Source organism: Artibeus jamaicensis, unplaced genomic scaffold, assembly GCF_021234435.1.
Source record: "Artibeus jamaicensis isolate MK-2021 breed Jamaican fruit bat unplaced genomic scaffold, CSHL_Jam_final contig_2790, whole genome shotgun sequence".
Taxonomy (NCBI): domain Eukaryota; kingdom Metazoa; phylum Chordata; class Mammalia; order Chiroptera; family Phyllostomidae; genus Artibeus; species Artibeus jamaicensis.
The window spans coordinates 1,623,052-1,651,019 of record NW_026521616.1 but is presented as its reverse complement, the minus strand read 5'-3'; the positions used below and the strand labels follow the sequence as shown (position 1 = coordinate 1,651,019).

The 27,968-nt window shown below is 36.3% G+C and overlaps 1 protein-coding gene and 1 pseudogene across 3 annotated transcripts in view; one reads left to right on the top strand and one right to left on the bottom strand.

Annotated features, from left to right (window-relative positions):
- The window catches only part of SSH2 (slingshot protein phosphatase 2), a 253,207-nt gene that overhangs the window by 110,361 nt on the left and 114,878 nt on the right, over window positions 1–27,968 (top strand). The window lies entirely within an intron of this gene.
- Window positions 14,464–15,851, bottom strand: LOC119062006 (pleckstrin homology domain-containing family A member 1-like; annotated as a pseudogene).

Sequence of the window (27,968 nt, the reverse complement as noted above, 5' to 3'; positions counted from 1 at the left end):
TGTGCATGTGTCGGAATGTTTTTCCTTTTTAAGGCTGAATAATATTTCCTTGTAAGCATATGCCACAATTTGTTTATCCATTCATCTGTTAATGGACATTTGGGTTGTTTCTGCCTTTTGGCTATTGTGAATAATGTTGCTATATGCCAAGAATTGTGGATCATATGGTAATTCTTTTAATTTTTTGAGGTCCCACCATATTGTACCATTTTATTTCCCATCAACAGTGTACAAGGATTTCAATGTCTTAAATGTCATCATTAACAACACTGGTTGTTTTCTGTTTTTTGGATTGTGGATATCCTAATGACTATGAGATGGTATCTCATTGTACTTTAATTAAAAAAAATAAAGTGGAGGTCTGGCTGGGTGGCTCAGTTGGTTGGAGCATTGTCCCATACACCAAAAGGGTGCAGGTTCGATTCCCAGTCAAGGCATATACCTAGGTTGCAGGTTCAATTCCCAGTCCAGGCATGTATGAGTGGTAACTGATGGATGTTTCTCTCTGATGTCAATGTCTCTGTCTCTGTCTCTCTCTCTCTGCCCCCTCTGCCCCCATCTCTCCCTCTCCCTCTCTCCCACATCAATAAGCATATGCTCAGGTGAGGGTTAAAAAATTTTTAAGAAGAAAAGTCCATTGTGAGTAGGAGTTGAAATATTCGTGATATTATATATGTTTGATTTACAAAAGTAGAGCTTTCCATGTATTAAAACAGGTTCTAACTGAACGTACTGAAACTGTACATCTTGTGCTATTTGCCCTTCTGAAATCTAAATCTCCACCATCTTACTATGTGGGTTATTCTTCTGATCCAGAAACTTTACAAACATTTGGGTATGGCCACAAGGGGGTGTAGTGAGCTGTCCTCTTGTCCTTGAGTTCTGCCATTGTATGAAGTAACCCCTTAAATTGGTAAGTGCACACTTATAGAAAGCTCTTCCTAGCCACTTGACAGGAGTAAGAATTTTCATTTCACTGAAGTACTCTTTGTTGCTGAAGAATGTATTTATAGACTCTTTTTAATATTTACCTGGCATGTTCTGCTTCTGGTAGTTATGAAAGGCATTCTTAAATCTTTTTTGAAAAGCAAATCTAATTATTGCAGCCCTAATGAAGTGAAATATATCTTTTAAAGCTAGGTAAGTAATTTTGCTTTTTTCCCCAGTTGTTATTGTTTATAGTATAAACAAACAAGAAAAGAGGTAAAATAAATTTCCCCTCAATTCTTGACTTTGCAAAACTAACTTTTGGAAATGTTGTTTTCATGTATTATAAAAACCCAAGTACTAATAAAGTATCAAATATGTATCACTGTTGGCAGAGGATTCTGAGAAGATGGTGGAATAGGAAACACCAAGAATCTGTCTCCCTATTTAGACAAAAATTGCACTGGCAGAATCTGTCTGATGTAACTATTTTAGAAATCTGGAGTCTGTTGAGATCTTACAGCTTCCAAGGGAAGACTTGGAAGGTAAATTGTGGTCAATTTCAGCCATTAGTAGATACCCAGTCTCAGCCCAGGTCAGGCAGCTGCACATGTGTTCCTGGAGCAGCTCGCACACAGCCCGTGGAAGACAGGATGGACAAAAAGGACCCTATCCTGTAGATACTAGGGATTTGTGCTCTGATAGCTGATTGCTTCTTCTGACCACAGAGGTGTCAAAATAGAGGCAGTCAGCTATTGTTGCACCTCCCCCCATTGTTGCAAAACTGTCTCCCTCTAGCTGAGGTGACTTCAGCAATTTACAGGTCCGGTGCTCTTTTTTCCACCTTCATTTTCTGCTTTTCCCCATTTTGGGAGCCATACATTAAACACTAGAACTTTCCAATCAACTACTGCATGTGAGGGGATAATTAGAAAGTGACCATGCATGATCAGGGAGAGGCACAGAAACTATGTGAGAAGTCTGTAAGTGTATACAGCACTCTGATTCATGGTACAGAAACAGCCTACAACAATTTAAAAAATAAAAATTTTTAAAAAAGTAATCCTGGGCAAAATGGAGAACCTGATTTCCAAAGTTATCACATTATTAGATTCTAATGTCCAATGTTCAACAAAAAAATCACAAGGCATACAAAGAAACACGAAAGTATGACACAGTTATAGGAAAAAAAATTAATCAACAGAAGTTGTCCTTGAAAAAGACCTAATGGCAGATATACTATATAAAACTTTAAAATAACTATTTAAAGATGTTCAAAAAACTAAAGAAATTTTTTTAAAAAACCAAAAGAAGGTGTTGAGAAAGTAAAAAAATGATTTGCAAACAAAATGGAAATGTTGCTGAAGAGAAAACTTAAGAAGAAATGAAAAAGAACTGAAGTTGAAAAGTACGGTAACAAGTGAAAATTTCCCTAGGTGGATTCGAAGGCAGATTTGAGCAGACAGGAGAAAGGATCATCAAACTTGAAGATAGGACAGTTGAAATTTTCAAGTCTAAGGAACAGAAAGAAAAAGACTGAAGAAGAGCAAACAGAGCCTAAAGGACCTATGGGGCACCATTAAGAGAACACATCATGGGAGTCCCAGAAGGAGGAGAGAGACTATTTGAAGAAATAATGGCTAAAAACTTCCCAAATGTGCTGAAAGACATGAATATAAATACCCAAGAAGTTCAATGACTCCAAGTAAGATGAACTCAAGGAGTCCCACACTGAGACACATTGTAATCAGACTTTCAAAAGGTGAAGACAGAATCTTAAAAGCAAAAAGAAAAGCAAATTATCATATACAAGAGATCCACAATAAGACTATGACCAAATTTTTCATTAGAAACTTTGGAGACCAGAAGATAATAGGACAATATATTTAAAGTGCTAAAAGAAAAAAGAAATAGTCAGCCAGGAATTCTATATCTGGCAAAATTTCCTTTTAAAAGTGAGAGGAAAATTAAGACATTCCAGATAAACATAAGCAGAGGAAGTCAGTGACCCCTAGACCTGCCCTATAAGATATGCCCAAGGGCTTCTGTCAAGGTGAAATGAAAGGGCACCAGACAGCAACTAGAAGCCATGTGGAAAAATAAAGATCTCAATAAAGGTAAATACATGGGCAACTATATAAACTAGTATTAATATAACAATGGTTTGTAACTTTTTGTTTTCTATATGATTTAAGAAACAAATACATTTAAAGAAAAAAGTTACTAGTCTAAAAGCTATTGTACTATAACCTTGATTTCTAACTCAAAATCTTGTTTTCCATATAATTTAAAAGACAAATCCATTTTAAAGAATTATTAGTTTATGTTTTGAGGCTTCACAGTGTATTAAGACAATTAAAAGGGGTGGAGGTGGAGCTGTAAAGGAGCAGAGTTTTTGTATGTTAATCAAAGCTAAGTTGTTATGAATTGAAATTAGAGTGTTGTAACTTTAGGTTGTTAAATGTAATCTCCATTGTAATCACAAAGAAATTAGCTATAGCCCTGGCCAGGTGGCTTACTTGGTTGGAGCATCATCCCATACACCAGAAGTTCGATCCTTAGTTAAGGCACTTTCAGGGGGCAGTCAGTCAATGTTTCTCTCTCTCTCTCTCCCCCTCCCTTCCTCTCTTTTTAAAATCAATAAACATCCCTGGGTGAGGGTTTTAAAAAAATGAAATGAGCTATAAAATATACAGAAAAGGAAATGAGAAAGGAACTTAAACATTTCACTACCCAAAAAAAAGCAGCTAAATACAAAAGAAGACAGTAATGCAGGAAATTGAAGGTCAAAAAAGGAAAAGCAGATGTAAAACAAATAACACAATAACAGAAGTGAGTCCCTCCTTATTAGTAATTACTTTAAATATGAATCAATTGGACTCTCCAATCAAAGGATAGATTTTGGCATAGGTGATAAAAACGCATGACCCAACTGCAAGAGACTAATGTGAGATTCAAAGACAGACAGGTTGAAAGTAAAATGTTGGAAAAAATATTTCCATGCAAATAGTAAACAAAAGAGAGCAGGGGTGAGTATACTAATACCAGTTAAAAATAGACTTCAAGTTAAAAAAATGTTTACTAGAGACAAAGAAGGATATTACATATTAACAGAAGATTTGGTGCAGCAAGAAGATATAATTTTAAGTACAGGTATGGGCCAAAGTAGGTTAATAATAATAGATAATATAGTGATTAATAAATAATACATGAATAAACTGTTTTGCTTACTCACAACTATAAACCTACTTTTTCCTTGTATTTATGCACCTAAAAGACAGACCATCAAAATGTATGAAGCAAAAACTTACAGAATTAAAAGGAGAAATAGACTAAAAACAAGGGGGTATCTCCCTTAAGAACTAGATAGATGGTGTAGTTATAATTAATGACTAAATAACTGATAATAGCAGTAAATTTTTTTAGCCACAGTCCAATATAAGATTTCTGTACATTTTTTAATTAAAAAAGTCTACTTTCACTAATTGCAAAGCACTAGCCAAATATTCTTTTTAAAGTTAATCCTTTTTAAAAAAGACATCACTGGGAGCTTCACCTCATAGTCACTACCATCATCTCCATTGTTCTACATGTGGATGCCTCCATGATACTCTCAGGAGGATCCAGATGTACCTCTTCAGCTATGTTAGCTGCAACTTCTTGTGTTAGTGTTTGTTCATCCCATCAAGATCCAGAAGATTTGGGCCAAGGACCTCAACCAAGGCCTTAGAGATCTTGAAACCAATATCATAAGGCAGGCAAGTGGACGACACAATTACTGCTTCTAAAATGGAAATAAACCAAATTAGACTGACCTTTTATTATCAACTAGGCCTTTGTGTGGTGGGTCTATAAAACACCTGGAGTGTTCATCACAGTGGTGGCCATTGCCTAGAAAGCCTTGAGTCTTTATGAGTATAGCCTTCTATTGAGAAACAGTTTGAGATTGATGGTAAATCCTTTGAGCTAAAGACTGAATGGGGCATGCCTCCTAAGAGTAGCAGAGTATTTTTTTCCTGTACTATAAGGAAAGTCTTGAGACTTATTCAGCTCAAAGATCCTATAAATCCAAAGTATTGGAGGAATAGCATACTCCATAGTTCTATCACCTTAGATGACTGACTAAATCATGGCAGTCTCAAAAGCACCTTCAACAACTTTGTACTTTATTTACACAGACCCATGAAAGGGACCAACCCTGGGAAGTGTCTAGCTTTGGGCTATTACTTTTTGCTAACATCACTAATAGAATCTCCCTCAGTGTTGAACTGGACTTTAACCCTCAGGGTGAGGGGACAACAATGCTTCAAGTGATCTCCACAGAAATTTGTGCCAATCTGCTGCTGGAAGGAGTCTGTTGAGGCAAATGTGTAGATTCTACTAACAGGAGCCTGATCCTAGAAGCTGCACATGATCCAAAGTCCTGATAGGTCTGCTGTCTTTATCATAGAGTTTTTGAGACATTTTAAGAGCTTTTTTCAGATTACATATAAAATGAAAACCAAAGCTAGGTTGTGAAAAACTCAAGGGCAGAGATAGAGTACTGATGACTTGTGTTGGCTTACCAGACTTAGCAAGACTATCAAGTGATAATTATCTCAGGATCAGGCCCACAAAACAATGCAGCCAAAGAAACCTAGGAAATGAGTTAGAAGGCATACATCCAATACATTAAGGACTTTCAACAACAACAACAAATAACTTACAAAAATAAAAGACAACTATATATCAAAAAAGACAGCTCATGGGATAGTTTCACTCACTCATGAAAAAGTTTCAGTGAATTTGCTGTTTATCCTACTCTAAAGCTGTGTTGAAGTTTGAAGGTCTGTTCTATATTAATTCAATGAATAAGATTAGCAGTGGAAGTTCATAATAATTCAGAGATCCCTTTCTAAGAGAAAACTTCACTTTTCATACTCTTGTCTGTCTCCCCTCTAGGCTGTCCGCTCTCAAGCATTTCTCATTTTTTGTGTTCCCAAGGAACAGGCCAAGCTCTGGCAACTAATAGGCATGCATTATCTAGTTATTAAATTACTAAGTAAACAAATACATGTATGAATTGAAACTAGGGGAGCTTGTGTAGAAACAGGCATCTTGCAACTTTAAAAGTAATTTAAGACTGAATGATTAACTTTTCATAGAGCTGTTATCTTTCCTAATATGATTTTCCTAATTAAACAAAAGGCGTAATTAACTTCATTTTTTTTTTAAAGAAACAGCCTGCAAATAACCAAAGATTTGCTCGTTCTTCTTTTCCATTTCCTGGCCCTCCCATCCCAACCCCCCAAATTAGAGTCTCACCTTCCTCCAGGAAATATTCAGGGAACCTAAAAAATTAATAAGGTTAATATATTTTCCTTTTTGTTACAAGTAATTTGTTTTGGATGAAAGGTTAAGAGGCTACTAGGAGAGGTTTATTCTGAACACTTAATTCAGAATTGCTGAGTTCAGTATAAGGTCAAGTTTTTTGTATATTCTTATGCTTGTGGGTTTAAACATTATAGATTGTAGACTCTTCTTCCTTGGAAACATATATACATGTACATATGTGTGTTTGTATGTAGGGTACACACACAAGTATATATTTCAGACCAGGAAAAATTATGTATATATAATATATATTTATATATTTATTTGTATGTATATATCACCCGTGTGTGCTATACTTTAAAGGAAATAGATAATATCAAAAGATTTCCTATTATAACACAAATGAACTCTCAACTGAGAGTTCACCATCATCAAATTCCATATCACTTCAACATTCATATGTAATTATCTCAAAAGATGATGAGTAAACCATCTAATGGGTAATTTTTACAAAGTGATATTAAAGAGCATTTACTAGAAATAATTTTTTTGCTTTTTTAAAAAATTACTTTATTATTGTTCAATTACAGTTGTCTGCATTTTCTCCCCACCACTTCCCCCTACTCCAGGCAAACCCACCTCCCTCCCTTGCTTCTACCCTCCCCCTTGGTTTTGTCCATGTGTCCTTTATAGTAGTTCCTGAAAACTCTTCTCTCCTACTAGAAGTAATATGTTGAATAGTAGTGTTATTTGTAGAATATTATTCAGAAAAGTGTTCAAAATGTTTGCCATATTTTCATCAATTGATGAAAATCAATCTTGTTCTCTAATAAGATTTCCGAAAAACAAGATTTTCCAGGTAAAAATGAAAATTTATCACAGAGTAGCATCTGTTCTTTAAATTATGATTAAACAGGAAATGTACATAAATTATAGGCATACAAATACTGTATTTTCTATTATACCTGTGTAATAGCAGGGAATTAGACTATATTATTGTTCTTCCTATCTTTATTATAATATTTCTATAGGTAAAGATTCAGTTCTGGAGATCCAAGACAGTGGAGGGGTAAGTGAAAGCTACACTAACCTTCTCCCAGGACGAATCTGGAATTACAACTAAATTGTAGAGAAATTATCTTGAATAACCAACTGAACACTAGCTGGAGAGAAGCTTTACAGCCACAGACAGACAGAAGAAAATACTTCAGCAAATTTTCATGGACATAAGAGGAGAGATCAATGGACATACAGTTGGGGATTTTTGGGGATCAATGGACATCATAGTTGGGGATTTTTAACATCCCATTGACTTTAGAGAATGGAACTTCCAGGCAGAAAATCAACAAAGAGACAGCAGCCTTAAATAACACACTAGATTAAATGGATTTAATTGATATCTTCAGAGCATTTCAACCCAAAGCAGCAGAATATACATACTGGTCATGTGCACGTGGAATTTTATCTATGATAGACCACATGCTAAGATACAAAACAAGTCTCAATAAATTTAAGATTGAAATCATATCAAGCATCTTCTCTGACCACAGTGCTATGAAACTGTAAATCAACCACAAAAAGAACATTGAAAAACATGCAAAGACATGGAAGCTAAATAACGTGTTATTAAACAATGAATGGGTCAACAATGAGATCAAGGAGGAGATCAAAAAATACCTTGAAACAAATGAAAATGAGGACACAACAATCCAAAATCTGTGGAACACTAGGAAAGCAATCCTAAGAGGGAAATTCATAGCATTACAGGCCTATCTCAAAAAAACAAGAAAAAGCTCAAATAAACCATCTAACTTCACACTTAAAGGAACTTGAAAAGGAACACCAAACAAAGACCAGTATGAATAGAAGGAAGGAAATAATTAAGATCAGAGCAAAAAAAATAGTGTCTAAAAAAATGATACAAAAGATCAATGAATCCAAGACTGGTTCTATGAAAAGATAAAAAAGATTGACAAAACATTAACCAGACTCATCAAGAAAAAGAGAAAGGACCCAAATAAATAAAATCAGAACTGAAAGAGGAGAAATAACAACTGACACCAAAGAAATACAAAAGATTGTAAGAAAATATTGTGAACAATTATATGCCAACAAAACTGGACAACCTGGACCAAATGGATAAATTTCCAGAAACATACAATCTTCCAAAAATAAATCAGGAACAATCAGAGAATCCTAACAGACAGATTAAACCCAATGAAATTGAAGCAGTAATTTAAAAAAAAACTCCCAATAAACAAAAGCCCCGGACCAGGTGGCTTCACAGGAGAATTTTACCAAACATTTTAAGAAAAACTAACACCTCTTCTCAAACTATTTCATAAAATTCAAGAGGTGAGAAGGCTCCCAAACTCATTTTACAAGACCAACATTATCCTAATACCAAAACCAGATAAAGATACTACAAAAAAAGAAAACTGTAAGCCAGTATCACTGATGAACAGATGCTAAAATCCTCAACAAAATATTAGCAAACTGAATACAGCAATATATCCAAAAGTCATACACCATGATCCAGTAGGATTTATTCTGGGAACTCAAGGATAGTACAGTATTCACAAATCAATAAATATGATTTACCACAGAAACAAGGAAGGATAAAAACCACATGATTATATCAATAGATGCAGAAAACGCTTTTGATAAAATCCAGCACCCATTTATGATGGGTGTTGAGAAAACTCTCAACAAAGTGAGAACACAGGGAACATACCTAAACATAATAAAGGCCATATGTGACAAAACCACTGCTAACATCATACTCAATGGGCAAAAACTACAAGCATTTCCCTTAAGATCTGGAACAAGACAGGGATGTTTGCTTTTACTTACCTTATTCAACATAGTACTGGAAGTCCTAGCCATGGCAGACAAGAAGAAATAAAAGGCCATCCAGATTGGAAAAAAAGAAGTAAAACTCTCTTTATTTGCAGATGACATGATACTGTACATAGAGAACTCCAAAGATTCCACCAAGAAACTACTACAGCTGATAAATGAATTTAGCAAAGTAACAGGATACAAAATTATTATTCAGAAATCAGTTGCATTTTCATGTCAATAACAAATTAACAAATGGAAATTAAGAAAACAATCCCATTTACAGTTGCTTCAAAAAGAATAAAACACTTGGGAATAAACCTAACCAAGGATATAAAAGACCTGTACTAGAAAAATTCTAAAACACTGAAGAAGGAAATTGAAGAAGATACAAATAAGTAGAAGCACATACCATGTTCGTGGATAGGACAAATTAACATCATTAACATGTTCATACTACCCAAAGCAATCTATAGAGTCAATGCAATTCCTATCAAGATTCCAATGGCATATTTCTCAGAACTAGAACAAATATTTTAAAAATTGATATGGAACCACAAAAGGCCCTGCATATCAACAGTGACCCTAAGAAAAGAATAAAGCTGGAGGAATCACACTATCTAATATACTATACTAGAAGGCCATAGTAATCTAAACAGCTTGGTACTGACATAGAAACAAACACATAGATCAATGGAACAGAATATAGAGCCCAGAAATAAACCTACACCTTTATAGTCAATTAATATTTGACAGAAGAAGCAAGCACATAAAATGGACTAAAGATAATTATTCAATAAGTGGTGTCAGGAAAATTGGACAGATACATGCAGAAAAATGAAACTAGACCACCTTTTTACACCACACACAAGAATAAATTCAAAGTAGATCAAAGACTTAAATGTTAGACCTGAAACCAAAAAAATCCTAGAAGAAAACATAGGCAGCAAAATCTTGGACATTACTGGTAGCATTATTTTATTGGATACATTTCCGCAGGCAAGGGAAACAAAAGAAAAAATAAACAAATGCAACTTCATCAACCTAAAAATTTTTTGCACAGCAAAGGAAATTGTTGATAAAATAAAAAGACAGTGCACACAATGGGAGAACACATTTGCTGATATATCTGATAAGAGTTTAATAAACAAAATTTATAAAGTACTTACAAAATTCAACACCAAAGAAACAAACAAACCCAATTTAAAAATGGGCAAAGGACCTAAATAGACACTTCTCCAAAGAGGAGATACACGTGGCCAACAGACATATGAAAATATGTTCAATGTGACTAATCATCAGAGAAATGCAAATAAAAACCACTGTGAGATACCATCTCAGACCTGTTAGAATGTCTATCATCAATAAATCAACAAACAACAAGTGCTGGTGAGGATGTGGAGAAAGGGAAACCCTTTGGCACTGTTGGTGGGAATGTAGACTGGTGCAGCCACTGTGGAAAGTAATATGGAGATACTTCAGAAAATTAAAAATGTATCTGCCTTTTGACCCAATGATTCCCACTTCTGGGAATATATCTGAAGGAACCCAATACACTAATTCAAAAGAACGTGTATCCATTTGTTCACTGCAGCACAATTTACAATCCCCAAGATATGGAAGCAACCCAAGTGTCCATCAACACTATGGGATAAAACAACTATGGGGCATTTACACAATGGAATTCTACTCAGCCATAAAAAAGAAGAGAATCTTACCCTTTGCAACAGTATGGTGGACCTGGAGAACATTATGCTAAGTGAAATAAGCTAGGCAGAGAAAAACAAATGTCATATGGTTTCACTCATATGTGGAATCTAATGAACAAACTGAACTAATAAGGAAAATGGGGAGAGATTCATAGATGGAGAACAGATGACAGCTAGTTGTGGTGGAGAAGGTTAGGGGGTGGAGAGATTGAGCAAAAAAGAAAAAGAACTCGTGGACATGGACAACAGTGTGGGGGGAGGGGTGTATAAGGGGACTAAATGGTAATAAAAGAGATATAATAGAGATTATATATATATTTTTTTAAATCAGTTGTATTTTAACTTTCCTGACTAGTTAGTGTTGATTTTCTTTTTATATATACAAAGGGTTGTCAAGGGACGTGTAGACAACCAGCAGAAACTATTATTAATGTTTTTACTGTTATTCACTTTTATCAATATAAAGTGAATTCTTCTTAAGCTAGGATCATAATTTTATGTCCATATAAAACCAATTAAATATTTTTTTATTTCAAAGATTTCATTTACTTTTTTCATTTTTATTTTTTTAATATATCGATTATGCTATTACAGTTGTCTCCATTTTTCTCACCTTTCTTCCCCTCTGCCCTGCACCCCCCCTTCCCACCAGCATCCCACCCTCCCTTAGTTCATGTCTATGGGTCGTACATGTAAGTTCTTTGGCTTCTCCATTTCCCATACTATTCTTTTTTTTTAATTATTTTATTTTATTTTATTTTATTTATTTATCTTTAGAGGGGAATGGAAGGAGAGAGGGAGAGAAATATCAATGTATGGTTGCCTCTTGTATGTCCCCTGCTGGGAACTGGCCTGCAACCCAGGCAGTTGCCCTGACTGGGAATCATACCGTGGCTGCTTGGTTCCCAGGCCTGCGCTCAATCCACTGAGCTACACCAGCCAGGGACATTTCCCATACTATTCTTAATAAGCCCCTGTCTGTTTTGTACCTACCATTTATGCTTCTTATTCCCTGTACCTATTCTCCCATTCTCTGTCCCCCTCCCTACTGATATCCTTCCATGTGATCTCCATTTCTGTGTGTGATTCTGTTCCTGGTCTAGTTGTTTGCTGAGTTTATTTTTATTTTTCAGGTTTACTTGTTGATAGTTGTGAGTTTGTTGGTCATTTTACTATTCATATTTTTTAAAGATTTTATTTATTTATTTTTAGAGAGAGAAAGGGAAAGAGAAAGAGGGAGAGAAACATCAATGTGTGGTTGCCTCTGACATGCCCACCACTGGGGACCTGGCCCACAACCCAGGCATGTGCTCTAGACTGGGAATCAAACCAGTGACCCTTTCATTCACAAGCCAGCATTTAATCCACTGAGCCACAGCAACCAGGGCTGCTATTTATATTTTTGATCATCTTTTTCTTAGATAAGTCCCTTTAACATTTCATATAATAAGGGCTTGGTGATGATGAAGTCCTTGAATTTGATCTTATCTGAGAAGCACTGTATCTGCCTTTCCATTCTAAATGAAAGCTTTGCTGGATAGAGTAATCTTGGGTGTAGGTCCTTGCCCTTCATGACTTGGAATACTTCTTTTGAGCCCCTTCTTGCCTATAAGGTCACTTTTGAGAAATCAGCTGATAGTCTTATGGGAACTTCTTTGTAGGTAACTGTCTCCTTTTCTCTTGCTGCTTTTAAGATTCTCTCCTTATCTTTAATCTTGGGCAATGTAATTATGATGTGCCTTGGTGTGTGCTTCCTTGGGTCCATCTTTTCTGGGATGCTCTGAGCTTCTGGGACTTTCCTTTGCCAGAATGGGGAAGTTCTCCTTTATTATTTGTTCAAATAAGTTTCCCATTTGTTGCTCTTCCTCTTCTCCTTCTGGCACCCCTATGATTTGGATGTTGGAACATTTAAAGTTGTCCCAGAGATTCCTAAGTCTCTCCTCATTTTTTTTTTAAATTCTGGTTTCTTCATTCTTTTCTGGTTGAATGTTTATTTCTTCCTTCTGCTCTCAACCATTGATTTGAGTCCTGGTTTCCTTCCCTTCACTGTTGGTTCCCTATACATTTTTCCTTATTTCACTTTTCATAGCTTTCACTTTTTCCTCTATTTTGTGACCATACTCAACCATTTCTGTGAGTATCCTGATTACCAGTATTTTGAACTCTGCATCTGATAGGTTGGCTATCTCTTCATTGCTTAGTTCTATTTATGGAGCTTTGATCGGTTCTTTCATTTGGGCCATATTTTTTTTGTCTCAGTGCACCTGTTACATAGTAAGGGGCAGAGCCTTAGGTATTTACCAGAGTGAGGCAACCCATATCGCCAAGCTGTGGCACTGTATGTGGGAGAGTGGTCTGAGAAAGAACAATGCCACTTGCTTGGCTCTGGGCTGGCTATTAGTCACTTACCCTGCTACCCACATGCAAATTGGGTTCTTCTGGTGCTGATTCCTGGGTGGTTGGGTTTGTGTATGTTCTAGGACTCTGTGAGTCCCTCCAATGAACTCTCCTATGAAGCTGGGAGTTTTTCCAATGCCTCAACCCCCACCAGTTTTTATAGTTAGAGGGTTTGAGGCTTTATTTCCCCACACTGGAACCCTGGTTTGAGCAGTCTGCGTCACTTCCCAGTTCCTTGTGATCTGTCCACACACAAATGTCGGACCTCTCAGTCCACCAGCCACCACCTGGTCCACCAGCCACCACCTTGCCCACCACCCACTGCCTTGCTTGGTCCGCCATGTGGTTCTAAAATTAATCATGTAGGACTTTTGAGCACATTAACAAGATGAAAAAACACAGGCATTTGAATATAGGGTGTTAGTGACAAAAAGTAGAGCCACAGTAAATAGCATGACTAAGAAAAATATTTACATACCAACTGGGGGTCTTTCACTGATCCACATATGGATGTAAGAACTATGTTCAAAACTTAAATAAGAAAATCATATCTCCCAGAAACTTTATACCAAATAATTTTCACTGAATAAAGGAATGACTACTGAAAGTCCTATTTATGCTTTTTCAAACAGATGTCTAAGATACAGTTGTTTAAAATCTGATTTTCCCCTTTTCTCCACCTCAGTATAGCCCACAACCCTCCCCAAAGTTCAATAATATCCTCTATGCAAAACTGACCACTCCCCTTGAGATCCAGGGCATCAAAAATGGTTAACATGTCAAAATAGTCCACATTTACTATAAAGTTTACAGCACCACAAGCATCATGAGTTTAGATATCTTAGTCTGGTAATTTCATTCAATAATATTAACTGGTAAGAATGTGTAAATATTGACCACCTAATAGTCATGGTAGCATTTTTTATGCTTATATGCTTATACCAAAATAAGCAATTTTAACGTTTTACAGTGTCAAACATTTAAATTGCCAAACTCACTAGAAAAAAAATATCACACACACATTTTTGACCACCCAAATGAGAACACACAAAACTTCAGACTGTTCTTAGGGTTTCTTTCTGTTGTTTAGAAAGAAGTTACACTTAGCTTGGCCACTCTGTAGACCCCATGTTTACCAGTTTATAAAGAGTACAACTATGAGACAGTATAATACATACATTAAAAACCATTTCACCTTTTATCCTCTTTGGCTAGAAACCTCATGAAAAGAAACTGAGGGGCTGATGAGGCAGGTCAGGTTCCATGTGCTTCTATCTTACACATTACTGACTGGAAGACTTGCCTCATCCAAATCTACTGGGTCACAATCTTTTTCCTGAGCTCCATTTTTTACTTTGAGGTTTTAGCTAGCTTGTTCAGTCACTTTGTAAGCTGGTCCTCTTGGAGAAACAGTCTGGACCTTGAAGTTCTCTAGTTTGACCTTCAAGATCCAATCTTTGACCAAAGATTCATAAAATCTTTGCTTATCCATGGTGAAGCTTGAGACCAAAACGTTGTTGAGAGTTTGTGAAATGTGAGGTAGCTGCTGCTGCATGGGCAGGGTGAAAAGCGTGTTTGGATTCTGGACAATTGGAATGATCAGAGGATACTCATCAGCCAGGTCCTCACAGTGCTACAAATGTCTGCTTTAATCCAGTTGTGCACCTCTTCAGGGCTATCGGCCTGCACAGAGAAAGTTCCAGGCGATATTACAATTTGTCCCAAATCATTATGTAACGTTGCTTACAATCCTCTTTAAGTGGTATTTCATGGAGGGGCTTCTTTTCCAGTTCAGACCTGAAGTAGCCTATTAAGCTTTTATCCAATTGAAAATATCTTCTTCAATTTTTCATCAGTGCTTCTTGTTTTACACAATAGCAAGCTTTGATAACTGCAGTATCTGAAAGTGGTTTAGGAGTAAAGTAAGGAAGACAGGTTTGTAACTGGTTCAAATTTTTTTTTAAGATTTTATTTACTTTTAGAGAGAGAGGAAGGGAGGGAAGAAGAGAGGGAGAGAAACATTAATGTGTGGCTTCTCTCACGCACTGCCTACTGGGGACCTGGCCTGGAACCCAGGCATGTGCCCTGACTGGGAATCGAACAGGTGACCCTTTGATTCGCAGTCCAGTGCTCAAGCCACTGAGCCACATCAGCCAGGACACAGTTCAAATTATTTCTGTCAGTACTTTCACCACAGTCTACTTCTTCCTGAATTGGAATAATGATGGGTACACCACCTACAGTGTCAGTTCTGTAAGCCGCTTGCTTCTTCCCACTTCCACTGTGGCGACTCAGCTTAAGAGAATGAGGCTGTGAGTCTGACTGCCTTGGTACTGTAATTTTTATAGCTTTGTTCAACATATTTACCCATTCTATTACACCTTAATGGTCATTACCTTGTAGGAAACATTTCTTTATCCCTGTGTTCATAACAAAACAATTTAGCCTTTGGCCTTAGCTTAGTTGCATTGCTAACCTTTGAAATGTAGGTAAGTTTAATGGCTCCAATAGGTGATGATCCAGAAGGAAGGTTCGATTTTCCATGTACCATGCAAAACTATGTTCAGTGGTATCCAGTGTGAAGTACCTTCAAAGAAATTTATTTTCATTTTCTTCAATGTCTAGAAAACCACAAATGTGATTCTAATGATCCACATAAGACATTTCTGAGCTTCAACATTACACAGCTCCTGTCAGCCTCATGGAACTCATGGCAGCCTCTCAGCTCACCTCAGTAGGTGCAATGCTCCTGGAGCCTGATGCTGCCCCGTGGGACCACACTCCTCACACACAACTTCATTGTGGCCTTCAGCCTAGAACAGCCACACTGCCTCTTGAGGTCACGGCTCCCACAGGTGCCCAGCTGCCAGAGCAGCAGCCGTGACAGCCTGCATATGGCACAAACATGCCTGCCCCAGTTTTGGGCTTTCTACTTAAAGTATGGTCTATAACATATATACATTACACATACATAGTCTGAAAAATACATTACTGCTGCACATAAAATATTTATAATTGGTATCCTCTGGAACAGGAAAATACAGGCCATTAGAAGATAAGAAAAGCGTATTTGAGAAGATTGCAAATAATAACGTAAAAAATATGCCTGTAGGAAGTTCATGTTTGTTACCATTTTTAGTTGGAGGATTTGCTGAAAAGAGGAAATGATTGTTATTTTTTTAAAAATAACCTGTTGGCCAGGAGTTACATATGAAATTCTAAGTTCCTTAACTGTGATAAACTAGCTGTGCAGGAGCTCAATTTTTAGAGTACCAAATTCCACCATGTAAAGCGCATTAACTGGATTCTTCCCCCTCCCCCTAGTGCTATAGTTTTGGGAGGGTGTATTGAGTTCTAAATGCCCTGTAGCATGCAGGTAGTGATGTCTGTGGGGATTTGGGAACTGGCCTGGAATTGAGAAGGTGAGGATTATTTAGCAGGATGGCAATGGGAGAGAGTTAGCCATTATTTTAACGTACTTACCTCTGATTTCACATGTGCTCTTAAGACAAAAAAAAGAACGGGGGGCAAGGACAGAAAATGAGCCTATACAGATCTCTTCATATGTCAGGAATGGAAATTAAATCATCCTTAAAACACACATGTAACTACATTTCTTAAGGAAATTAAATTATCCTCAAAACACACACATAGTTACATTTCTTTGTCACTCTAGAAATTTTTTGGAAAATGGCCAATGAGCCCATTTGATATGGATCTTTTAAGTTCTAGTGTGTGAACACATTTTGGAGGGTTATGGATTCTAATGGCTTTCTATACTTTTGGTGAAAATATTCCTATTTCTTGGAGTTTAGACTCTAAGTATTGTACCCTTTAACTTAAAAATCCTTGCAGATCAAGATCCATTATTGTGACAGTGTCCTCCTTGGTCATTGGGTTAAATATATATTTTTACCTCTCTACTGGGTTGTCTCCCTCATCTTATAAACATGGCTAGGTCTTTATCAGACTAAAATAAATTAAAATATAATTAAAAATACCAATTCATAACCTTGTTTTTGCCTCAAACTACAACTTTATTTTGATTTCTTGAAGGGACAGTCTGTGTCTACTACCTTTTTTATTGACTCAACCCAGGAAATCTGACTTTTGCTCCCTGTACCACTCAAACTGCTGCTCTTGTTTAGATTGCCAATGAATACTTTTTGGTCCCCATATTAAATGATATCACTGATCATTCCTCTGTGCAGTTCTTACTTCCTTTGGCTTATCATCATTCTTTGCTGGTTCTCTTTATACTCTCTGCCCATAGATTCCTAGTTGATTTCACCAGCAATTCTTCCAGTGTCCATTTTTTAAAAGTTAATTTCTTACAGAAAGCCATCCTGGCCTCTCTTTTACTTAATAGAGGCAAATTTTCAACCTTTTAGGGAACATGGAGTCATTATAAAATGTCACTAAAAAGAAGACTTCTAGTCCATTGTTCTTAGTAATGTGGAAAGAACGTTGGTATTGAAATTAGGAAGCCTGTGTTTATACTGGTTGCATGACCTTTAAAAAAAGAACATTCATTCTCTTTCTCACTTCACTCAGTATAATACCTTCTACATTTATGTTGTTTCAAATGGCAAGATTTCATTCTTTCTTATGGATGTGTAATATTCCATTGTACATATCCATTTGTCTGTTGATGGACATAGATGGCTTCCATATCATGGATATTGTAAATAATGCTGCAAAGAACATATGTCTTTTTGAATGAGTTTTGGATTTCTTTGGATAAATACCCAGAAGTGGAATCATGGGTCATATGGTAGTTCTATTTTTTATTTTTTGAGAATCTCCATACTGTTTTCCGTAGTGGCTGTACCAATTTATAATCCCACCAACTGTGCATGAGTGTTCCCTGTCTCTACATCTTCACCAGTACTTGTTGTTTCTTGATTTATTGATTATAGACATTCTGACAGGTATGAAGTGATATACTATATAATTTTACTTATATGTGGAATCTAAAAAACAAAATAAGTGAACAAGCAAAACAGAAACAAACTCAGCGATACAGAGAACAAACTGGTGGTTGCCAGATGGGAGGGGTGTTTGGAGAATGGGTGAAAAGGGGGAAGGAATTTAGGTGTACCAACTGCCAAATAGAAAAAACAGCCATGGGGATGTAAAGTAAGGATTGGGAATATAGTCAATATTATAATATATGTGGTGTCAGATGGGGCAATTACTTCATAGGTTATGTGAATGTCTGATCACTATGTTGTACACCTGAAACTTGCATGCTGTTAGGTGTTTGCTGTAATTGAAAACATTTTTTTAAAGATTTTATTTATTTATCTTTAGAGGGGAAGGGAAGGAGATAGGGAGAGAAATATCATTGTATGGTTGCCTCTCGTGTGTCCCCTGCTGGGAACTGGCCTGCAACCCAGGCATGTGCCCTGACTGGGAATCGAACTGCAATACTCTGGTTCACAGGCCCCTGCTCAATCCACTGAGCTACACCAGCCAGGGCTGAAAACATTTTTTAATTTAAACATGTTTATTCTTTGAGACTCAATTTACTCTTAAAAACACTATCATGCTTACTGTGAGACATAAATAATATATACATCTGAAAGTACTGCAAATTATAGGCAAAGTACTATTCCATAATGTTATATGTCACTAGTATTTTATCAATAGTGAGTGTCTTTTTAGTTCTTATGTCAGCTTATAGCAGAGCATTCTCCTGATATAAGGGAATTTAGAGGTTTGTGAGAGAAAGTATAAAAATCTTTTTAAAACTTTCAAAAGTATTTCTCTTCTAATTATTTAATATACTCATTTTATTAGCAATACCTATCAACTATAGTTTTCTGGGCTGACATCATGGTAAGAAAGGAGGATTATAAACCATTTTATGAATTCTCCAGAAACGGATGGAAAAGTCAAAGCGGAAATAACTGCTTTACAAGAGGGAATTATGTAAAGATAAATCTTAGAGGAACTGGTCTTTTCTCTTTTTAGTTGTTAGACACCACAAAGCACTCAGAGCTTAAACAGCAATTAGACTATCAAACCTAATTGTTGTTTTCTATAAGTACACAAGGTCCTTAAGTATATGAAACTAGTTGATACCATTCCTTTTTTGATTTTTAGACAAAATATGAACTAGAGGTTTTTGCTTTTTCTCAACATTTTATTATAAAAGTAAACAGATAAATTGAAAGAATTATGCAGTAAAACACCCAAATACACATCCCTGTTGGATTCACAGTTAACATTTTGCTATACTATTAACAAACTATAGAAATAATCCCTGAAAGTATAGTCTTAACATTTTGCTATACTATATTGGCTTTATCAGATATCTACTTATCTATCCATCCCTGGGCCAGAAGTTTATAAGCAGGAACAATGTTTTATTTACTCTTTTACATATATTTTATATAGAAACCTTAAGAAGTAAGTTCAGTGCTTTGCAAGCTATAGTTTTCTGAATAAATTTAACATTAAGTAAAAAACACACCATATGTATAATATAAAAACATGAATTGAAAGATGAACACCAAATTCAGGAGAGTAATTTCATTATTACATGTACAGAGATGGGAGAAAGGGCTCATAGAGGAGTTCAAAGGGGGATTCAACTGTAATGTTTTATATCTTAAATTCTTAAGAGTAAAGTGCTAGATCGTGATAGTGAATACCTGGCTATTTATTATCCTCTCTATTCTTTGCTGTATGTTTGAAATATTTCACAATTAAAAATTAAAAGAAAGATTTCTTTTAGTTTTCTTTTCCCCTGGCAAAGTGCTTTTCACTTCACTTAAGATCCTTTGTCCCTGTTAGCCTTCCAGCTGAGGTGGATTGAATAGAATCTGAATACACCGTATCTTTTCTCAGATAGTTTGATGTACTGGCTAAAGAATGACACAAAGTACTCCTTTTCTACTAAGAATTGAAAAGTATAATTTTTGCATACTTTTTGGTTTTCCTAACCCAGAGAGAGAGAAAAACTTCCCAATTAAATTCCTTGAAGTTATTTCACATGGTTGTTGAAAATTATATAATTGTTTAATTATGTAATTTTTCATGTTCACCTGATTTCAGAGAAGAAAGACATGGAAAGTGAAATATGGCCAGGGAAGCTGATACGTGAAAACTTGGAGAGATAATGATGCTACTCAGCCAGGGCCTGGAAACTTGACCAGTCTAAACAAACTCGTAGTACTAAATTGCTTGTGAAAGAGCTCAATCAGTCCTGCTGCGATTTGAACTTTTGGCTCCTGAAAGTCTAAGGCAGGCTTGAAAATAAAAATAAATCCCTTACCTACTGGGTTGTGTTCCAGGCCTCTACTGGATTCTCTCTATGAAGGCGATATCTATCCAAAGAGCAAGAGGCAGCCGGAGAAAGATGAGGCAGTGAAAAGGGGTCTTAGGGGCTTCTTCATGTACCAGGTATGGAATGAGCTCGCAGGAAGAGAGAACCTCCATCATTAATTAATGTATTGATTCCTTTGGGAATATTTATCTGGAGCCCTAAGAAGAATACAGTGGGGTGTGATATAAAGGGTCACCCAACCAACCAGAGTAAACTTAGTGCCTATTATGACTTGCTGAGCAATGTGCTAGGCTCTATGAAGTCACTGTGTCTGATTTGCTCCAGCAGAGAGATAAGTTTTATGGCATAAAATGGAGAATAAGAGCTTGAATAACAATATAGGTTATAAATTCTAAAAAGTTAGAAATGTGTCATAGCATATTATATATGAACCAGGAATTGATCACCAGACTTAATCAGAAAACCTAAGTCCAAATCCTATCTCTTTTGACACTTGCTTTGTAAACTTGAGCAGGTCCTTTAATTTCTGAGCCTCGGTTTTCTCATTTATAAATTGAAGCCTTCCACCCCACAAATAATAAAGTAAATGGGATCTGGTAGCAAGGGGATGGTGTACAACAGCCAAAAGATCATCTTACTGCTATATTTAGTACTGGGTTAGGTCCCTATTATTGTCAGGACCTGCTATGCATAGCTAGGATCAAGTAGAGGAGAAGCCACCAGGTGCAGTAATATAGGCATTTAAGGTCACCAAGAGTTCTTCCTGTTGGCAGTTGACCTTTTTCAGACTTAACCTGTTCTGTAGTGACCCTCCATCATCATGGGGACAGTGCAGAATACTAGTTAAGAAAACAGGTTCTGGAGCCTTAATAACTGGTTGGGTTTGAAATAGTGCTGTTTAACCTTGGTCTAACTACTTAACCTCTAACCTAATGGAATCATAGGGTTATCCGTGAGAATTAACTGAGATACAGCAAGTATACTCTTAGTAGAGGATCTGATACACAGTGAATGTCAGATCAACAAATGTCAGTTATTGTTTTTATGTTCAAGAACTTCTCAGCTCCTCTAGCCTTCATAATTTGTTACTCCCAATTTCTCGTTCCATTTTTCTACCTCTATTTCACCCCATTCCAGGACACTGAAGGCGACATTTGGCTCATTCACCTGTAATATGTTCTACAGCATTAGCATCAAACAAGATCTTAAAATATATTCTGAATTAAAAATTATATAATCTTCAAAGTAGTTTAAGTAGTATGCTTATTAGTTATAGTCTAACTAATTCCTGAAAATCAATAATCCATAATATAGTTCTTCATAATATTTTTCTTTATAATTTAACATATTTTTCTAGTTTCTCTAAGTGTATTTTACTTTTAAAATATATATATTTAGCCCTGGCTGGCATAGCTCAGTGGATTGAGCGTAGGTCTGTGAAACAAAAGGCTCTTGGTTCGATTCCCAGTCTAGGGCACATGCATGTTGGGTTGTAGACCAGGTCCCCAGTAGGGGGGGCATGTGAGAGGCAACCACACATTGATGGTTCTCTCCCTGTCTTTCTCTCTCCCTTCCCCTCTCTACAATTAAATAAATAAAATCTTTAAAAAAGTAAAAAATAATATATATATATTTAGTTTTGCCATGGCCAGGCAGCTCAGTTGGTTTGAGCATCATCTCAATATGCCAAGGTTAGAATTCCGCCAAGATGGAGGCGTAGGTGGAAGTACTTCACCTTCTCACACAACCAAGTTTAAAAACAACAAAGTTTTAGCAACAAAAATGCAGCCAAACCACAGAAAATTGAACTACACGGAAGTCTGACAACAACGAACCCTTTAGCCAAACCGGTAAGAGGGGCAGAGCCAGCAGCAGAGCAGGGTCGGGCAGAAAAGATCAACCGGACCGACCAGGGCACACAACCCAGGTGTGCCAGCAGCCGTGGGCGGATCCCAAGTGTGAAGAAGCGGGCGGATCCACTGAGGGCAGACCGTGGTCACACATTCACGCGCAGATAAACTGGTGAAGGAGCTAGCACTGAGATGGACTACGTAGGCCCCAGCGGCGGAAAGCGGCAGAAAGAACCGCCATTGTCCCTCTCTGACCCCGCCCCCACATACAGTGTCACAAACCAGCAACCTGGGTGGCCCCACCCTGGTGAACAACTAAAGCTCTGCCCCTCATACATAACAGGCATGAACAGATCAAAACATGGCTCAAGAACAACTCAGAGCCCCAGAGCCGATAAATCTAAGCAATGAAGAAATAGCCAAACTTTCAGATGCACAGTTCAAAACACTGGTGATCAGGATGCTCACAGAACTGCTTGATTTTAGTCACAAATTAGAGGAACATATGGAAGCTAAACTGATTGAAATAAAGGGAAATACACAGGAAACCAATAGTGACGGAAAGGAAACTGGGACTCAAAGGAGTGGACCAGAAGGAAGAAAAAAATGACTAAACAGAAAAGGATGAAGAAATAAGAATTCAAAAAAATGAGAGGCTTAGGAACCTTTAAAACATCTTTAAACGTTCCAACATCCAAATTATAGGGGTACCAGAAGGGGAAGAGGAACAGCCACCAGTGGAAAACTTATTGGAACAAATAATAAAGGGGAACTTCTCCAATCTGGCAAAGGAAATAGACTTCCAGGAAATCCAGGAAGCACAGAGAGTCCCAAAGAAGTTGGACCCAAGAAGGAACACACCAAGGCACATCAGAATTACATTAGCCAAGATTAAAATGGAGAGAATTCTAGAAGCAGCAAGAGATAAGGGGACAGTCACCTACAAAGGAGTCCCCATCAGACTGTCAGATGATTTCTCAAAAGACACCTTACAGGCAAGAAGGGGCTGGAAAGAGGTATTCCAAGTTATGAAATCCAAAGACCTACAACCAAGATTGCTCTATCCAGCAAAGCTTTCATTTAGAATGGAAAGACAGATAAAGTGCTTCTCAGATAAGATCAAATTCAAGGAGTTCATCATCACCAAGCCCTTATTATATGAAATGTTAAAGGGACTTATCTAAGGAAAAGGAAATAAAAAAGACGAACAGTGAAAGGATAGCAAATTCAGTTATTAACAACCACACCTAAAACAAAAGCAAACTAAGAGGACAGCTATATCAGGAGTGGAACCATAGAAATGGAGATCACATGGAGGGTTAGCAACAGGGGAGTGGGAGGAGGAGAAGGGGGAGAAGGTACAGAAAATAAGTAGCATAGACGGTAGGTAGAAAATAGATAAAGGGGAGGGCAAGAATATTATGGGAAATATAGAATCCAAAGAACTTGAGACACATGGTCACAAACTAAAGGGGGAGAATGGTGGGGGAGGGGTGTGCAGGGTGGAGGGGGAATGAAGGGGGGAAATAGAACAACTGTAATGGCATAATTAATAAAATATAATTTAAAAAATTTAAAAATAAAAAAAATATGCCAAGGTTGCAGGTTTGATCCCTGGTCAGGATACAAGAATCAACCAATGAACACATAAATAAAATGGAACAACAAATCTATGTTTTTTTTTTCTCTCTCTCTCTTAAAAAAAAATTACTCTGGCTGGGTAGCTCAGTTGGTTAGAGCATGGCCCCAATACATCAAGGTTGAGGGCACATACAAGAATCAACCAATGGATACATAATAAGTTGTTGTTTCTATTCCTCTCTTTCTCTAAAATAAATTTTAAAAATTTAAATACATATTTTTAGTTTTTAAATGAAGTACTGTATTTTGCCATGTATAATGTACACTTTTTGCCCAAATTTTTGAGGGGAAAAATAAGAATGCACATTGTATGTAGGTAGTATCTGAAATGCCTTGTATCTGTTCTTGTGTTTTGTAATTATTTGTCACATAAAATTTCTTGTACATAATATGTTTAAAAATGCTAAAATTCCTTTATAACACAAGAAAACAAGTATCTAAATATAAATTAAAAATTGAATTAAAAAATTAAAATGAAAGATTTTTTTCTGAAAGTTTGGGCCAAAAATGTGGGAGCACATTATACATGGGAGTGCATCATACACAGCAAAATATGGTATGTGAAAGATGGGTTGTAGAAAGAGGTGTTGGGTCCTGAGATAATTTAATGGATCACATGTGAAAGTTAAAAACTAAATCTTTTAGGAGGGCAATTTTATAGTGTCTACCAGTTCTTAAGATATTTGACATTTTTTAATGCCAATTACACCTCTAGGTATCCATCCATACAACAAATATATTTACGTGTATGCACAAAGATTATGTGAAAGCATGTTCTGGTGATATTTATTGTATATAACAGTAAAGACTGGAAACATATATCCATCAGTAGAGGACTGTTTAAATAAATTATATATAATTGTAAAGTAGAATGTCATACACTCCTTTAAAAAAATAAGGTAAACTATATAAAAATGGGAAAATGTCCAAGATATAGTGATAAGTGAATGGAAAAGCAAGAAGCATAATACTTGTGTAATACAGGTCTGTGCTTGTGTGCATGTGTATTTCTTTGGTTTGCAGGCTGGCACTCAGTCCATTGAGCTACACCAGCCGAGGCTTGTGTATTTTTTTAAAAAGGCAGCTATTATAAATTATTTTGGAAATATTAGCAGTCATCCCTGTGAGTAGGATGATGGAGATGAGAAGAGTGACTTTTATTTTACCTTTATGAATACCAAAAAAAATATTTTAATCATTCAGCAGGTGTTACTTTTACTATTTTTTAAAACTAGGTTTTTAAAAATGTTTAAAGAAAGTGGGGATTAAATGGTTAAATGTTTTGTAAAGTGTGTTGGATGTGAAAAGTGATCTATAAATGCCTATTATTTTTACTAAACAATGGAGTGTGGGGCTTTTGTAACCTGAAGAAAGCAGCATTTCAGCATCTCTTCCTACTGGAGCATATGGTGGTTAAGACCATGGGGGATGGAGAATGCCTTAGAGATTGCCTCTCATGGAGTTGATCTGCAGATCTTTTTAGTATTCCCTATTGCTCTCATGGTGGAAAGTTCCATGGAAAGGAGTAGAAGGGCTCAGGGACATTGTTCCATCTAGTGTTTAAAACTATTGTCAGGTATTCTTTTAAATAAAACTGTTAGCCACATGGTGATTGCAAAACATGATTGCTTTTAAGAGCCTTTGTTTACAGGGATGGGTTTATTGTATGAAGAGTGCCTTTGACTAAGTGTAGTGAGATACCTCTTGGTGCTGTCTGGACAACAAGTTTAAAAATTAGGGGTATTATCCTGAGAGTTTTATCCTAGCCTTTTACAGACTAACAGGAGACAGAATGTTTTGCTACTCTAGGTAACAGGCTTTTTGTTTTGTAAATCTTTAAAGTGTTTGTTTTCTCCCTTTTGACACTCTGGGATTAATTTACTATTTATTTCTCTAGATTACAACCTTAGAAGAAACAAAAGTACAAATAGATCTTCTGATTGGTATAATATTTTTTGTGTGTGAGTAGGTATTTTAAAAATAAAGTTATATAAGTTAATGTTATTTTTTCAAAGCTTAAAAAGTACAAAAATCCAGTGAACACTACAGACCTCACATTACTTCAGATGGCAGTACTGAGTTAATGTCATTAACTGCCTGGCAAACAGTAATAGTAAAGACTCCCTGGATGAAACAGTGCTACATAGGAGAGCTTTATCTGTATTCTAATTTTCATTCATTCATCAATTTCTCAGCTCAAATACAGACAAATACAACTAGTATTCTGTTATTGGAAGCTAATTGGCCAATTTGTGGATCATAATAATAATGAAATTTAGTGCTGTCTTATTCCCAAAGCACTTTTGTTTATGTGTCTTAATAAAACTGTAAAGTAAACATTATTATCATGGCCACCTTAAAATTAAAGAAACTGACCTGGCCAGGTAGCTCACTTGATTAGAGCATCATCCTGATAATATACCACTATTGTGAGTTCCATCCCTTGTCAGGACACACATAAGAATCAACCAATGAATGATGCATAAATATATGGAACAACAAATCCTTGTTTCTCTCTCTCTTTTTCCCTCACTCCCTCCTCTCTCTCCTCTGCTCCCTTCCTCCTTCCTCCCTTCCTCTCCCCCTCTAAAAATCAATCTAAAAATTTAAGAATAAAGAAAGCAGGGCTAGGATAGATTAAGTTTAATGCACAGACAAAATGACTAGAATCTAGAACTTCTGGTATCAGACCCATTGCCAGTTTAATGTTGCCTGCTTTAGCTATTTGTCAGATTGATGGAAAAGAGTATAGAAGATTACTTTTAGTCAGCATCTTCATTTCCTCAGTGAATAAACTAAAATACACAGTGGATTTTATTTTAAGGTTGCATATGCAAGGGAAATGCAGAGTCTACTACCCCACCGCTCAACTTTCTCTAGACGCCCTTCTTCCCTAATTTCCACCATCTCTCCCTCTCCTTTCTTAATGACCTGAAGAAAAGCACATAGTTCTTTTCCCTATTAAGAGTTTTTACTTCAGAGAAAGTCAAAAGAAAGATACATAGAGGAGTTAGAAAAGCAAAAATAAAATTTATTACAGTCTCATGCACTGTAATCTAAGATTCCTCACCAGAGAGTCTAATCTTATTCCTGAAGGGCAACCTTCTCAATCTTACTCTTAGCTCTCTTAAGCTTACAGAGCCATTAAGTCCAAAGAGCGGATTTTCATGCCAGACACTCTTTTAAGAACTTTACATGTGTTAATTAATCTTTATAATCACTTCATAAGTTAGGTACTAATACTGAGCCACAGGTTAAATAACTATTCAAATTCACAGCTAATTGTGGCACCAAGATTCAAACCCAGCCTTATCAATTTCAAGGCTAGGTTTTTAACTGCTGCACTCTATGGCTTTGAACTATATGACTATTTATCTTAACTGCATAAAATGCATTTTTCAGGATCTCCAAATTGGATGAAATTCCTTTCCTAAGTTTCCCAACTCATACAATAACAGATTTTGAGACTTTTCTTTAGGGTTTATTATCCCATTTTACAGATGAAGTTAAGTGACTTGACCAAAATCTTTGTTTATTAAGTGGTTGTTAGAACTAGGACTTAGTTTCCCTGGGTTTCCAGCCCGCTATTTTTGGCACTATGAACTAATATTTCTTAGTTCATAGTGATCCACCCATTTGAAATTTTGCTACAGCAGCAAAAGCACATCTATATTCTTCACTCACATCTTAGTGCACCTTTGTGTGTGTCCTGGAAAACAGTTAGGTTTTACACAGTTTTATACTTTATGGAGGGACATGTGAAACATACTTAATGGAATTACCTTTTGGACATAAAGAACATCTATTACTTTAGATTTTTAAATGTTTTAACATGTAATTCTACAAAAATTTAATTTAGTCATAGCTAATTCTGTCAAGAGCCCAATTAACACTTTAGAATATTCATATTTCTGAGCCTCGAAATGGTCAGCAAATGGACATGACAAAATTCATTTCAAATCTAACTCAAGCAACAGTGTAAAGAAATGCAGCAAT